A 16,918-nucleotide genomic window follows, 5' to 3' on the forward strand; every position below is an offset into this window, starting at 1 on the left:
GTGTTGCTAGTCTTTTTTTGCCTTTAAGTAATCTTCCCTATTTTAATTCATATGATTTCTTTCTTTGAGTTGCACAGATTTCAGTGGGAACCTACATAGTGGGAAAGCCTACCTGGTCCGAAGCCACTTTAATCTTTTTGTTATTCAATCAGTGACTTCCCACTATAATGCATTGTGGCCAGGGACTACACACCCCAATGAGCTAATGTCCTGGTGGTCATTTAGGGTCCTTGGAGGATCTGGCTCAATGTTTGTAAATGTTGTTTTGATTAATGCTAAAGACATTTACTCGCTTTTCTTTCTTTTTCTCTGAAACATCAGCTATACATTTACCTCCCTTCTATCCCCAGATGGATAATATTTATTATCGTCTTTAGGACTTTCAGAGTAATATGCCTACTGTCATTATGTTTCTTTGCCTTCTCATACATTTCAGAGTAACTTCTTCTGTGCAGAAGATAAAAGAAAAAATAATATTCTTACATAGATGTTTACACACACAAAACATGATGTCAAAAGTATGTTTGTCAAATGAAATTATTAGGAATCATAGTATGACAATCACAGACCTAAAAATGTACTGGTCATTAACAAGATGTCCAAAAGTATCCCCATTGATGAGAGGCCAAGTTTGAATGGACTATCTAACAGCCTTATACATATGAATAACTAACCACATAATTTCAAAAATGGAGATTTTGAATCTCTAAATTTGAACTTAATTGACCTTGTTACTTAATTAGAAATGTGTTTATCTCAGCTTGAGAATTTGAAATTGGCAATTTTAAATTCTCATTTTATCCATCTTTTCTTTAAAATCTTTGGCCCTTACTTTAGTATGTCCAGGGCTGTCGGAATCAAATGGCTTTTGATTTTGTGGTATTGCCGAATTTAATTGTTGAAAAGGATTCCTTAAAGTCACTCAGTCTGAACAAACATCTGCTAGAATCTCATCTGCTTAGGATCTCCTGTGCCCAAGCCCTTCAAATAATGAGAATTCTTTAATTCCTAAACTGCCTAGTACATTTGGACAATTCTGTCTTTAACAATTCTTCACATTATTGAACTTCCTGTAGCTTCTACTCATTGAGTCAAGCTTTGGTATATTTGACCAAGTTGATGGGAAGACTATATTCTACATAGTATTTGGAAAAAAATCTGCCTTTTCTGTGTGACAATCTTTCAGATATTTAAAAATACTTTTTCTATTTCTTCTTGGTTTTATTATTATTTCTTTTTCAGGTATATCATTGCTACCTCCTTCTATTGTTCCCCTCACCAACCTGGTCGCCCTCTCCTGCGCATGTTTCAACATGTCTGTGCCATCTCAAGTTGAGGTGACCAGAACTGAACACAATATTTGAGTATAGTCTCATTAAAGCAGAGTATAGCAGGGCTATTGCATTCTCATGAAAGATGTTAAAAGTTCATTTTTTAAGATTAAGATACTTTTGAGGTTATAATACACTTCTAATTTGAGTCATATTAGTATTACTGTCTGCTAAGGCCCCTAAATTTTGCTTACAAGATCTTTAGTAAGCCACATTTGCCCTATTATGTATTTATGTTTTCCTCTGCTGTATAAATTAGCATTTCTAACTACTGCAAATTCCAAAACAATTCATTTAGCAATTTTTATTCTAAAAGGACCCCTACAACTTTAATGATAATTTTAACTTCTGACTCATTTGCCTGATAGTCTTGCCATAGCTTTGATTGTCATTTTAGTTAGATTTAGTGTCACCCATTTGAGTAAGCTCCTATGCAGCTGTGGCAAATGTTCATTTCCATGAAGCCATAGGCATGTTGTGAGTATAACTATCTACAAGAACCAGTGAGACATCATCACATTGGTATCCCAGGGTACTAAAGAATAATAGCAGCTTTTAAAAGCAAATAAAAATAAGCAATATAGGCTGCCAGTTTGTCTCAAGAAAGAAAATAAAAATGAGTTTGTAATAAGGGAAAATAAAATTTTAATCTGATTCTAAAACTAATCTGCTGTAAGTAGATATTTAAAATTCAAAATGAATAAGATAAAAAATAAAAAAGCAAAAGCAAAATAAATATTAAGGAAGAAATGCCAAGAGTAGTCTATCTCTTCTTTTTCATTCTCTTTTCCTTTTTCTGCTTTGCTTTCTCCTTACCATCTTCCTCTTTCTTTTGTACAGTATGAGAAACTAGTGTAAGTGAAAGAATGTTTGGATTCATTTCTCAAAAAAAAAAAAAAAAATTAAGGAATACAAGACTAGACAATGTTATCATTTAATGAGGTGGGAGAACAGTGGGGCCAAGATGCAAAGTTGAACACAGATCGAAGCATCAGCAAAGCAGAGCAGTAGAAGAGGTCAAGCAACTTTGTCCAAGGCAGGTTTTTAAGCTCACATTAGGCAGGTGGGGGCTAAGCAGAGCTCCTCAGAGGGTCAGATGCGTTTGTAGATACCTTACTGCTCTACTGTCTCCTGTTCCAGAAAATACCTATTCATATAACATTTATATAACTTTAATATACATACAAAATTAGTACCTTGATTTTAGTGCTAGTTTGATTCTTATGTTTTGCAATTCTGTTTGTAATTGAAAATATGAAAGAGTGTGTGTATAGAAGAAAGAAGAGAGAAGGAAGGAAGGAAGGAAAGAAGGAAGAAGAAAGAGAAAGGAGAGAAAGAAAAAGAGGGAAAATTGAGATTAAGTTTCAAGTGATTGAGTTTGGTGTCTCCTCCCAAGGGATTTCACATTGGCTTTGGTTCAACTCTGATCTTAAATTGCAACTGCCTATAAAATGTATTTTATGAATCGGGGTGGGGGGTATAAAATGTTGTTTCAGCTTGAGAATTCTAGTGGATTGGAGTGTAGTTACAGATCGAAAAAACTATAGATGGGACATAATGAGAAGCGGAATTAAGCCATGCAAAGTAAAAATCTAAAAGGCAGCTCTATGAAATATGACTCTACTAAACAGGTTTACGAGACAGCAGCTGGTGAGACAAACTCCTGCTAGGAAGAATTTTCTAATTCTAAGCTACTTCTGAATTTGATAGAGCTGAAAAATATCTTTCTGAATCAAATGCAGACACTAAATATTAAAAGAAAAAATAAGAGGCTAAGTATACATGTAAAAATATCAAGTAGGTGTAAGTTTGAGATCTAATAAAGCAATAAAATTTTAGCAGATAATAGAGTGACATGAGGGGTAAGAAAAGTCATGTAGCTTTGCACCAAATTTGGTGGCCAGTGGAAGCCACAGCAAATTAAAATCCACCGGTTTCAAAGAACTGAAGGGGCAAGTTGGAGTCTTGTATGTCTATTCCTGCCATTACATTGATGAGGAAGGAAAGCCCAAATACACACTGAATGGTCTTTCCAATGAGGTTTGTGGCAGAGCTGGACAAGAAGACTGATCTGACACTCTGTAGTTTTAGATCATCTCATTCCCCTGCCCTCAAAGTCCAGTCAAGTAAAACACTGGCAGTAGAGAAGGAACACATAGATCTGTAACTGGTTGTGATCAGTTGCTTGCAGACAACACTGCATAGATCATCTCTTTCATTGCTATTCCAACTTGAAATGTTTCTTATATATAGAACCCAAGAATGCATATTTTTAGCTTCAAAAAAGGGTGTGTGTTAAGGAAAAGGAGCAAATCATGTTCTTGGAAACTATCAGAAGGTAATAAGAATATTTTAATTTATAATTATGGATACATAATAATTGTACATATTTATGGGATATATGTGATATTTTGATACAATTATACAATGTGTAATGATCAAATCAAAGTAATTGGGTTATCTGTCACCTCAAGCATTGATCATTTCTTTGTGTTTGCAACATTCCGGTTCCACTCTTTTAATTCTTTTGAAATATATTGTTAACTATAAATTATTGTTAACTATAGTTGCCCTATTGTGCTACCAGACACTAGATCTTATTCCTTCTAGCTAACTGTATTTTTGTGCCAATTAACCATCCCCTCTTTATCCCCACTCTTTATAGCCTCCTGAAATCATCATTCTACTCTGTATCTCCATGAGTTCAATTTTTTTTTCAGTTCCCACATATGAGTGAGAATATGCTAAATTTATCTTTCCGTGCCTGGCTTACCTCACTTAAGATAATGTCTCCCACTCCATCCATGTTTTTGAAAAAAACAAAACAGAACAGGATTTCATTCTTTTCTGTGACTGAATAATATTTCATTGTGTGTATGTACCATATTTTCTTTATCCATTCATCAGCTGATGGACACATAGGTTGATTCCATATCTTGGCTACTGTGAATAGTGCTGCAATAAACAAGGGAGTGCAAATATCACTTCGCAATACTGATTTTCTTTATTTTATTTGGATGTATACCCAGCAGTGGGATTTCTGGATCATATAATATTCTGTTTTTTTAGGAACCTCCATACTTTTCTCTATAGTAATTGTACTAATTTGCATTTCTACCAATAGTGTATGAGGGTTTCCCTTTCCCCATTTGCTGTTGGGACATAGAAATGATACCAATTTTTATATGTTGATTTTGTATCTTGAATTTTACTAAATTTGTTTTATCAGTTCTGATAGGTTTTTGGAGGAGTCCTTATGTTTTTCTAAATAGAAGATTTTGTCATCTGCAAATAAGGATAATTTAACTACTTCTTTTCTAATTTGGATGCTCTTTATTTCTTTCTCATGTCTAATTGCTCTGGCTAGGGCTTCTAGTACTATGTTGAATGAAAGTGATGAAAGTGGGTGTCCTGGTCTTGCTCCAGATCTTAGAGGAAAGGCTTTCAGTTTTTCCCCATTGAGTATGATACTAGCTGTGGGCCTGTTGTTTACGGCTTTTATTGTATTGAGGTATGTTCCTTCTATACTAGTTTTTTGACCATGAAAGGATATTGAATTTTATTGAATGCTTTTTCAGCATGAATTAAATGATCATATGGATTTGTCCTTTTTTCTGTGGATATGATGTATCACATTGATTCATTTGCATATATTGAACCATCCTTGCATCCCTGGGTGATGAATCCCATTTGATCATGATGAATGATCTTTCTAATATGTTGTTATATATGGTTTGCAAGTATTTGAAGATTTTTTGCATTTATGTTCATCAGAAATATTGGCCTGTCGTTTGCTTTTGTGTGTGTGTCTTTGTCTGGGTTTGGTATCAGGGTAACACTGGCCTCATAGTATGAGTTTGGAAGTGTTCCCTCAATTTTTTTTGGAATAATATAAGTAGGATTAATATTAGTTCTTTTTTAAAATGCTTGGTAAAATTTCAGCAGTAAAAAAAGCCCAGCAGGTCCTGGGCTTTTCTTTAATGGGAGACTTTTTATTACTACTTATGTCTTGTTATTCATTAATAGTCTATTAAAGTTTTCTGTTTCTTCATGATTATATCTTTGTAGGCTTTATGTGTCTAGTAATTTATCCATTTCTGACAGGTTTCCCAATTTATTGGCATATAGTAGTTACTCATAACAGCCTCTAATGAGTCTTTGAATTTTTGCACTATCAGTTGTAATGTCTCCGTTTTCATCCCTGATCTTATTTATTTGAGTCTTCTCTTTTTTTAGTTAGTCTGGTTAAAAGCTTGTTGATTATCTTTTCAAAAACCGACTTTTTGTCTTGTTGATCTTTTGTAGTACATTTTTAGTCTCAATTTAATTTATTTCTACTCTGATGTTTACTATTTATTTTCTTCTATAAATTTTGAGTTTGGTTTACTTTTGCTTTTCTAATTCTATAAGCTGCCTCATTCAGTTGTTTATTTAAAGTTTCCCTGCTTTTTTGATGTAGGCATTTATTACTATTAACTCCTCTTTTAGTACTACGTTTGCTGTCTCTCATAGGTTTTAGTGTGTTGTGTTCCCATTTTCTTTTGTTTCAAGAAATTTTTAAAATTTTCTTTTTAATTTCTTCATTGACATAATGGTCATTCAGGAGCATATTGTTTAATTTCCATGTGTTTGCATAGTTTCCAAGGTTTCTCTTGCTATTGATATCTATTTTTATTCCATTGTGGTCAGAAAAGAGACTTGACATGATTGCAATTTTTTAAAAATTTTTTGAGACTTGTTTTGTGGTCTAACATGCGTTCTATCCTTGAGAATGTTCCATGTGCTAAGGAAATAATGTGTATTTTACAGGTGTTCGATAGAATGTTCTGTACATGTCTGTCTGTTAGGGTCATTTGGTCTGTAGTAGATTAAGTCTAGTGTTTCTTTGTTGATTTTCTTTCCAGATGATCTGTCCAATGCTGAAAATAGGGTGTTAATGTCCTCACCTATTGTATTGGAGTCTATCTCTCTTTTTACCTCTAATAATATTTGCTTTTATATATATGGGTGCTCTAGCATTTGGTGTGTATGTATTTATAATTTCTGTATCCTCTTGCTGAATTAACTCCTTTATCATTATATAATGACTTTCTTTGTCTCTTTTTACAGTTTTTCTCTTGAAATCTATTTTATCTAAGTATAGCTATTCCTGTTCTTTTTTTTGTCTTCTATTTGCATGGGATATCTTTTTCCATCCCTTTATTTCAGTCTGTATGTGTCTTTATAGGTAAAGTGAGTTTCTTGTAGATAGCATATCGTTCAGTCTTGTTTTTAAATCCATTTGGCCACTCTACATCTTTTGATTAGAAAATTTAGTCCATTTACATTCAGTGTTATTATTAGTAGGTAAGAACTTACTATGCTATTTTGTTATTTGTTTTCTGATTGTTTTGTTTGTCCTCTCTTCCTTTCTTCTTGCCTTTCTTTGTATAAAAGTGATTTTTCTTGGCTGGGCGCCGTGACTCATGCCTGTAATCCCAGTGATTTGGGAGGCCGAGGCGGGCGGATCATGAGGTCAGGAGATCGAGACCATCCTAGCTAACATGGTGAAACCCCGTCTCTACTAAAAATACAAAAAATTAGCCAGGTATGGTGGCGGGTACCTGTAGTCCCAGCTACTCAGGAGGCTGAGGCAGGAGAATGGCGTGAACACGGGAGACAGAGCTTGCAGTGAGCCAAGATCATGCCACTGCACTCCAACCTGGGCGACAGAGCAAAATTCCATCTAAATAAATTAAAAAAAAAAAATGATTTTTCTTACTGGCTGGGTACAGTGGCTCCTGACTGTAATCCCAGCACTTTGGGAAGCTGAAGCAGGTGGATCACTTGAGGCCAGGAGTTCAAGACCAGCCTGGCCAACATGGTGAAACCCCATCTCTACTGAAAATACAAAAATTAGCTGGGCATGGTGGCATATGTCTGTAGTCCCAGCTACCCAGGAGGCTGAGGTGGGAGAATTGTGGGTGCCTGTAGTCCCAGCTACTCGGGAGGCTGAGGCACGAGAATGGTGTGAACCTGGGAGACAGAGCTTGCAGTGAGCCGAGACAGCACCATTGCTCTCTAGCCTGGGTGAAAAATGAGATTCTGTCTCAAAAAAAAAAAAAAAAAAAGTGCTTTCTCTGGTAGTATGTTTAATTTCTTGCTTTCAACATTTTGTATATCTATTATAGGTTTTTTGTGCTTACCATAAGACTTGCAAATAACACTTTATAATCATTTATTTTAAACTGATGACAACTTCATTCTGATTACAAAGAAAACAGGCAAAAAGAAAAGGAAATACTCTACACTTTAACTTCATCCTCCCCACTTTTTGACTTTTGTTGCCTCTATTTATATCTTTTTATACTATTCATCTCAAAAAGTTGCTGTACTTATTATTTTTGATAGGTTTCTCTTTTTGTCTTCCTACAAAGGTGTAAGTGGTTTGTACATCACAATTACAGTGTTAGGGTAATCTGTATTTGTCTGTGTACTTACATTTACCAGTGAGTTGTATGCATTTAAATGATTTCTTGTTGCTCATTAATATCCTTCTCTTTCATACTGAAGAACTCCCTTTAGCATTTCTTATAAGATATGTCTGATTTTTCATGAAATCTCTCAGCTTTAGTTTGTCTGGGAAAGTCTTTATCTTTACTTCTTTTCTCTCAGTGCCTTTAGGATCCTTTTTTTATCCTTGATCTTTGAGAGTTTGATGACTATATACCTTAAGGTAGTCTTATTTGGGTTGAATCTGCTTGTTCTTCGATTTTCTTATACCTGGATATTCATATCTTTCTCTAGGTTTGTAAAGTTCCCTGTTGTTATTTCTTCAAGTAAATGATCTACCCCGATCTCCCTGCCTCCTTCCCTGCCACCGCTTTTCTCTCTCTCTCTCTCTCTCCCTCTCTCATTCTGTCTCACCATTCTCTTTAAGGCCAATAACTTAGATTTGTCCTTTTGAGGCTATTTTCTAGATCTTGTAGGTATATGCATCATTCCTTTTTATTTTTTTGTTTTTTTCTTCTGTGACTGAATTTTCCTAGAGCCTGTTTTCATGCTCATTAATTCTTTGTTCAGCTTGATCCATTCTGCTATTGAGAGACTGATGCATTTTTAGTTTGTCAATTAAGTTTTTCAATTCCTGAATTTCTGCTTGACTTTAAAAAATTATTTTTATCTCTGTTAAATTTATCTGATAAAATTCTGCTGTTTGTTATCTTGAAGTGCATTGAGCTAGCTTGGGCAACATAGGGAGACTGTCTCCACAAAAAATAAAAATAAATTAGCTGGCCATGGTGGCACACACACCTGTGATCCCAACTACTTGCAGTGTTTAAGTGGTATGACCATTCAGGCCCAGGAGGTCAAGACTGCAGTGAACTGTGATTGCACCACTACACTCCAGCCTGGGCAACAGAGTGAGAACCCTTCTGGAAAAAAAAAAAAAAGGCTGGGCGCAGTGGCTCATGCCTGTCTGTAATCCCAGCACTTTGGGACACCAAGGCAGGCAGATCACCTGCGGCCAGGAGTTCGAGACCAGCCTGACCAACATGGGGAAACTCCGTCTCTACTAAAAATACAAAATTAGCCAGGCATGGTGACACATGCCTGTAATCCCAGCTACTCAGGAGGCTGAGGCAGGAGAATGGCTTGAACCTGGGAGACGGAGGTTGCGGTGAGCCAAGATCGTGCCATTGCTCCAGCCTGGGCAACAAGAGTGAAACTCCATCTCAAAAAAAAAAAAAAAAAAAAAAATTCATTGAGCTTCCTCAAGACAGCTGTTTTGAATTCCCTATCTGAGAGGTCATATATCTCCATCACTCCAGGACTGGTCACTGATGCCTTATTTAGTCCATTTGGTGAGGTAATGTTTTCTTGGACATCCTTGATGCTTGTAGACATTTGTTGATACCTGGGCATCGAAGAGTTAGGTATTTATTCCAGTCTTCACAGTATAGGCTTGTTTTTAGCCATCCTTTTTGAGAGGACTTTCTAAGAATTCAAAAGAGGTTGAGTGTTGTGACTTAAGCCTATGGTCACTGCAGCCATTTTAGCACTAGGGAGTGCCCTAAGCCCTGGAATGCTGCAACTCTTACAGACTCCTTGATACATAGCTTTGGTAGATTTGGGGAAAATGAGGGAGAATTCCCTGGGTTACCAGGTAGAAAGTCTCTCACTCTTCCCTCTCTTTCTGGCAAAGGAAGTCTCTCTCTGCACCAGACTGCCTGGAGTTGGGGGAGGGATAAGGCGGTCCACTCTCATGACCATGACAGCTGGCACCGCACAGGGTCACATGTAAAGCCTTGTAGCCCAGCACAGTACTGGGGCTCACCCCACACCTGTAGTCACTACTGCCTGGCTGTCGCTGATGTTTATTACAGGCCAAAGCCGCTTTATTCAGCAGAATTGGGTTTGTCCCATCAGGACAGTGGATTCACTGCTGGTCCAGGGTGGGTCTAGAAACACTGTCCAGAAACAAAGGCACAGAGTCAGGAGGTTCACGAGTCTCCTTGGTGCTTTATTTTAGTGTGACTGAGCTGGTACCCAAGTTACATGACAAAGCTCTCTGTATTCTTCCCTCTCCTTTCTCCACGTGTAAAGAGTCCCTCAGCTGTACCGCCTGGAATTGGGGGATGAGTGACACAGGCACACCCTTGGCCACCACAGCTGGTGTCACATCTGAAGTCTACCACCTCTGTATTAGTCAGGGTTCTCTAGAGGGACAGAACTAATAGGATAGATATGACATATAAAGGGGAGTCTATTAGGAGAACTGATTCACACAATCACAGGATAAAGTCCCACAATTAGGCCGTCTGCAAACTGAGGACCCAGAAGGCAGTCTGAATCCCAAAACCTCAAAAGTAGGCCGATAGTGCAGCCTTCAGTCTGTGGCCAAAGGCCTGAGAGCCCCTGGCAAATCACTGGTGTAGGTCCAAGAGTCCAAAAGCTGAAGAACTTGGGGTCAGGTGTTCGAGGGCAGAAAGCATCCAGCATGGGAGAAATATGGAGTCCAGAAGACTCAGCCAGTCTAGTCCTTCCATGTTCTTCTACCTGCTTTTATCCTGGTCTTGCTGGCAGCTGATTAGATGGTACCCATCCAGATTGAGGGTGGGTCTGCCTTTTCCAGCCCATTGACTCAAATGTTAATCTCCTTTGGCAACACCCTCACAGACACACCCAGGAACAATACTTTGCATCCTTCAATCCAATCAAATTGACATTCAGTATTAACTATCACAACCTCCAAGACCAGTGTAGCACCAGGGCTTACCCAAGGACTGCAGTCCTTGTGTCCTGACTGCTACCTAAATTTATTCTGATCCCCAAGCCACTTTAGTCAGCCAATGGTGAAGCTGGCTGTGACTCAGTTTCCTCTTTCTGGGGTGGAGGATTCCCCTCTGGCCCAGCACTGTCCTAAATGCTCCTTCCGTGGGAACTGGCAGAATTCTGTCCTGTGCTGTGTTCCACTGTGACAGGGCAGCGCTGAGCTCCAATGCAATGTTGCACACTCATTTTGTGCTCTTTCCCAAGCCCACAGATTCTTTGTTTCTGCTGTGCTGCCTGGGGCTGGGAGAGGGGTGGTGTAGATAATGCAAGACTGTCTTTCCTAGCTTTTCAATGCCTCTATCCATGATATTACATTAAAATCAGGTACTGTGATTGCTCACTTAATTTTTTTTGTTATTATGAAAGTGCTTTCTTGCATTGATAGTTGTTCAGTTTGGGGTTCCTGTGAGGGGACAATCGCTGAAGTTTTCTATTCGGCCATCTTTCTCTACCTCTCCTCCCCTTTATAATAATAGTAAATATTTAGAGAATCTTCCTCTGTTTATTTTGGCAAAAGAACTATGTACACCAAAATGAAAATTCAAGTAAAATAAATATAAACATGATTTCAAATAGATTTTAAGAACTAAAAGCCAGTAGTTTTAGTAAACGTATCAGTGTATTCTCATTAGGAAAGATTAAGCAGATTTTGGTTGTTTCATTTTGTTTTGTTTTGTTTTGAGATAGAATCTCACTCTGTCGCCCAGGCTGGAGTGCAGTGGCATGATCTTGGCTCACTGCAACCTCTGCCTCCCAGGTTCAAGTGATTCTCCTGCCTCAGCCTGCTGAGTAGTTGGGACTACAGGCGCCCACCACCATGCCTGGCTAATTTTTGTATTTTTTAGTAGAGACAGGGTTTCACTATGTTGGCCAGGCTGGTCTCAAACTTCTGGCCTCATGTGATACACCCGCCCTGGCCTCCCAAAGTGTTGGGATTACAGGCATGAGACACCACACCTGGTCGAATAAACAGATTTTGACTTGACACAATCCAAAACTCAAAAAAGTAGGGTGAATTACTTTGGGAAATGTGAAGGTAGATCTGAAGAAGGCCACCAGGAAAAAATTCGTTAGGACCTCCTCTTGCCAAATGTCTAGGACTCTCCTGCTACCCTAATATCCTAATCATCCTACATAAATAGCTTAATAGATCTGGAAAGAGACTATGGAAATCAGGTTGCCCTCAGGTGATTCAAGGGTTTGGTTTCGTTAAGTCACTGTTCTTAGCAGCTTCAGAAATGCTTCACCTGAAATTTTATTGTTTTACAAGAACCTCTCATATCATTTAGCGTTTTGCCTGAAGATTTCTCTGCTTACAATTGGCCTTTCAGATAGACGTTACATAATTGCATGCATCTCTCAGGGATAAAGCCAAAATGGCAACTTGAAAATACCAGAAGCAAAGACTAAATCTTATTCTCTGTTTTATCCCAAGAACCTAGTATACTGCTTGGCACACGGAGATCTTCAATACATGTTTGATTGGTTGCATCAACTTGAAGGCATACTCAAGGGATAGTTTTGCAGGTTTCTGAGATGAAGCAAGATGAAGACTGCCAACAATGCTACCTTTTCCTTCCATTCAACTCCTTTTTACTGACACAGTCCTAGGCTATGTCTTAAGTTGATAAACAGCTTTATAATGACTCTCCCAAAGCATATCTGCATCTCAAGGAATAGTTGATGAATTTAAAAGAATTACCAGCTAAAGAAGATCTGTGGACGGGGACAAGGGCCTTTATTCTAAAGCAAAGTCTGTTCCATCATTGGTATCCTGTCTTTGTAATTGGAATTATATAGTGATTATCACCCACACTGTCCACTTATGCAGCTATGTAGATTTTCATTTAGGTTCTGATACCTTAAGTCACCTTAAGATACCTAAACATACCCCTTGAAAATAGTGTCTCTTCTCACCCTTCTCCATCTCAATAAATGGCTCCATTGCCCAAGGCAAAATCTGAGTTTTATGCATTCTGTCTTCCCATAAAATTTCTATACAGTCCATCAGCAAGTCATATCAATCCTACTTTCAGAATACATCTCAAATCTGTCTTCTCTTCTCCATCTCCATTTTCACCACCCCTATCCAGGCCACCAGCATCTCTCACGTGGAATATTGCAGGAGCCTCCTTATAGATCTCCACTTCTCCTCTTACCCAGTAGACTCAGCTTTCTGCACAGCATCCACACAAGCCTTTAAACATATACACTGGATCATGTTATTCCACTCCTTAGCTTAAAACCATCCAAAGCTTATAGTTAGTCTTTTAAGATTCATTCATACTGTTGCATATAATTGAAGTTCATTCATTTTCATTTCTATATAATATTCCATTGTCTGCCTATACCACATCGAGTTATCCACTCTACTGTTGATGAGAATGTGGGTTGTTTTGAGTTTGAACTGTTGCTACAAACCTTCTTATATAAGTTTCCTGATACACATATGCATACATTTCTGTAGGATGTAAACCTGGAAGAAGTATTGCTGAGTTGTATATTATGCAAAGACAACAGAATTCATCAGAACCAGATGACAATAAACTATGCTAGTAAAATTAGTGAGATTTTTAAGCAAGGAAAAGAATATATAGAAAGCAATTACCTTGAGGAGGTAAGAGGGGCCTAGCCTGTGCTTGTGGTAGGGGATGTGTGAGTCTTCTGAGGTGCTAATGATGTTCTATTTCTTGACCTGGGTGGTGCTTATTTTATAACAGTTTGCTAAAATATATATTATATTTTATATTCTTATCTGTATGGTTGCTGTGTTTTGTAACAAAAGTAACCAAGCCAAACAAATAATATAAATACACCCCTAAAGTAGTACAAATACAAAGCTAAAACCTACCCAAGGCTTTATATTGCATCTAGAGTAATTTCAGTAGCTTGCCATGGTTAGTAAGTCCTGTATGATACGGTCCCTGGCTACCCCCTTTCCATTTTCCTTTCACTTATGCTTTTTTATGTCATCCTAATACTCATCTCATTTTATTAGTCATTAATTTCAAGAGTCAGCAGACTTTTTCTATAGAGAGCCAGTGGTAAATAGTTTTGAATATTTAGTCTGTATTGGTCTCTGTCACAGCTACTCAACCCTGCCTTTGTAGTACAAAATACCTAAACCAACCAGCCTGATTGTGTGAAACTAATAAAGGTTATCTACAGAAATAGGCTAGAGGCTGGGTTTGGCCCATGGATTGTAGTTTGCCAACTCATGGTTAATTTTTTATATTTTCTTTCAAACTAGACTAGTCAGTGCCATAGGATCAGAGTTGTCCTGGTCCCTGTCATAGGTCTTAGGGTGTATACATCTGTACCTTCATTCATGAATGCATCCACTGGCTTAATTCCACACATTTACCTGTGTCTCTGTCCCCTCTCAGGATTCCATATAAATTAATAATACTCTCACCATCAGAAACAAGTTTGACCAACAAGTTTTCTTGTTTCATGAAGAGGTGTTTCATGTTTAGAAAACTTGTTGGTCAAAGTGTCAAAGTATTTAGAAAACTTGTTGGTCAATAATGGTACTTACCATTATTGAGTCTTTCTATGTTCTAGGCATTAAGCTAGACACATTTCATGCATTATGTAATTTAACCCTCACAATGATTAAACTGGAGCCATTGTCACTTTCATTTCATAGATGTGGAAAATAAGTTTCAGTAAGATTAAGGAGTTTGATTAAAGTCACACAACATAAGTGCTGGGGCTAGTATTCAAATCCTTGTACTTCTAATATAGATGTTGTCTGGTAATTTAGATAAAAGCCCCATAACGGTTGGGTTATTGCATGTTTGAATACTATGCTAGTCTGTTTTGCATTCATATGAAGGAATATCTGAGGCTGGATAATTTATAAGGAAAAGAGGTTTATTTTGGCTCACAGTTCTGTAGACTGTACAAGAAGCATGGTGGCTAAAACAGATTATAATTTTGAACACTTTTTTTTTCTTCTACATTGTATCTGTCCTTGCCCATCCATCTGCTTCTGGTAAGACCTCAGGATGCTTTTACTCATGACAGAAAGTAAAGGAGAGATGGCAAGAGAGAAAGCAAGAGAGAGGAAAGGAGGGAACTTCAATTATGTACAATAGTATGAATGAATCTTAAAAGCCTAGGCCAGCCTCTTTTTAACACCACATCTCACGGTAACTAATAGAGCAAGCATTCACTCTTTACCGAGGGGATGGCACAAGCCATTCATGGGGGATCTGCCTCCATGACCCAAACACCTCCCACTAGGCCCCACTTCCAACACTGGGGATCACATTTCAACATAAGATTTGGAGGAGACAGACCTTCAAAGTATATATAATGACATACATAAAAAGCATTTAGCCTAGAACTTGGCATGTGGTAAGAACTCAGGAAATGTTGCTTATTTGGTGCTTTATCTTTGTTACTTCTCTCAAAGTATTCAACAGCATTATTAATACTATTTTTACTCCTAATTTATATTATGTCCTAATTTAATACCCTAATTTAAAGTACTATTAGGCCTAATTACATTAAGGAGTCAGTCTCAAGGAGTTTAAGATATTTGCTCAGGTTCACACAGTTACGGAAACTGGAATTTGCGTTTATAATTTTTTGACCTAGACTTTCTACTCAAGATTCTGTGTTAGCCTGTTTTGCACTGCCAGAAAGAAATACTTGAGACTGGGGGAGATATATATATGAGATTTATTTGGCTCATGGTTCTACAGGTTGTATACACATAGCACCAGCATCTGCTTGGCTTCTGGTGAGGCCTCAGGAAGCTTCTATTCATGGCAGAAGGAAAAGGGGGAGCAGGAATGTCATATGGCAAGAGAGAGAGGAGGTGGCAGGCTCTTTAACCAACTACCTGTTGTGTGGACAAATAGAGTGAGTACTCACTCATTACAACAAGGAGGGCATCCAGCCATTCATGAGGGATCTGCCCCTATGACCCAAATACCTTCCACAAGGCCCTACCTTCAACAGTGGGGCTCAAATTTCACCATGTGATTCTGAGGGTAAAGACATCCAAACCATATCAGGTGCCATGAGAGAATAACAGATCAAGTGACAAGAAAATTAAAAAGACAGGGAGATTATTAAAGACCTCAAAAACAACCTTGAAAGGCATTTTAAAGAATAGATAGGATTTGGACACACAGAAATTTTGCAGGGGTAGAAGGATGGGGATCGGGAAGAGGTGTTTCATATTTAGAAAACTTGTTGGTCAAAGTATCAGAGACAGGAAAGCACAGGCCCCCACATGAGAGCTCAGCATACAGGAGTGGGGACAATGCCGGGTGCAGATGCCGGGCACCAGATGAGGTCCCAGGGCAGCACACAAGGAGGAAGAGAAGCGGTTCTAGAAAACTCTGGGCACACATAAGAGGAAGAAGAATGCTAATTGACATGAACAGAAAGTGGTGAAGGATGAAGGGGAAAAACCCTGAGGAGTGGGTGCTAAAGGAAGCCTGGGAGGAACTTTCCTAGAAAGCTCCAATCAAAAGAGCACAAGTGGTATAGGAGGCCGGGCATGGTGGCTCACGCCTGTCATCCCAGTACTTTGGGAGGCTGAGGCGGGTGGATCACCTGAGATCAGGAGTTTGAGACCAGCCTGGCCAACATGGCGAAACCCTGTCTCTACTAAAAATACAAAAAGTAGCCAGGCGTGGTGGTGGCTGCCTGTAATCCCAGCTACTCAGGAGGCTGAGGCAGGAGAATCACTTGAACCCAGGAGGCGGAGGTTGCAGTGAGCCGAGATCGTACCACTGCACTCCAGCCTGGGCGGACAGAGAGAGACTTGGTCTCAAACAACAACAAAACTAAATAAGGGGTACGGGAATCCTTGGTGACCTCAGCGGCTGCCATACCATCCGGGATATCCTGGATATAGACACAGAAGACAGGAGTTCTAGTGTAGGTAGAGAAGGTCATAGCGAGTATATTTTTTTCCTCCAAGAAGCTATGATAGAATGAGCAGCTAGAGCAGCCTGTGAGATATTTAATAGACTCCAAGAAATTGTGTGCTTGTTTAAACAATAGGCTGTTGTGGTTTTTTTATTTGCCCCAAACAAATTGTAATTTTGAATACTTTTCCCCCTGAATCATGTCTGTCCCTTCCATCTACCTGAAAAGTCTAACCTGCTTCCTATGGAAGGCTGTCCTAATGTGACCACCCTGTAACCCCCTCATTAGCTCGGCGAACACAACAGTGAGAATGAATGAGCAAGGGGAAGACAGGGTGGTGCACAGGGAGCTGGGAGCAAGAGGAGTGGGAGGAGCCCGGG

General features: G+C 38.6%; 1 protein-coding gene across 7 annotated transcripts in view; it reads left to right on the forward strand.

The window, feature by feature from the left end:
- ANK3 (ankyrin 3) overlaps nucleotides 1-16,918 on the forward strand; it is a 701,075-nt gene that overhangs the window by 562,418 nt on the left and 121,739 nt on the right. The window lies entirely within an intron of this gene.

Source organism: Macaca mulatta, chromosome 9 (genome assembly GCF_049350105.2).
Source record: "Macaca mulatta isolate MMU2019108-1 chromosome 9, T2T-MMU8v2.0, whole genome shotgun sequence".
In the NCBI taxonomy this organism is placed as follows: Eukaryota; Metazoa; Chordata; class Mammalia; order Primates; family Cercopithecidae; genus Macaca; species Macaca mulatta.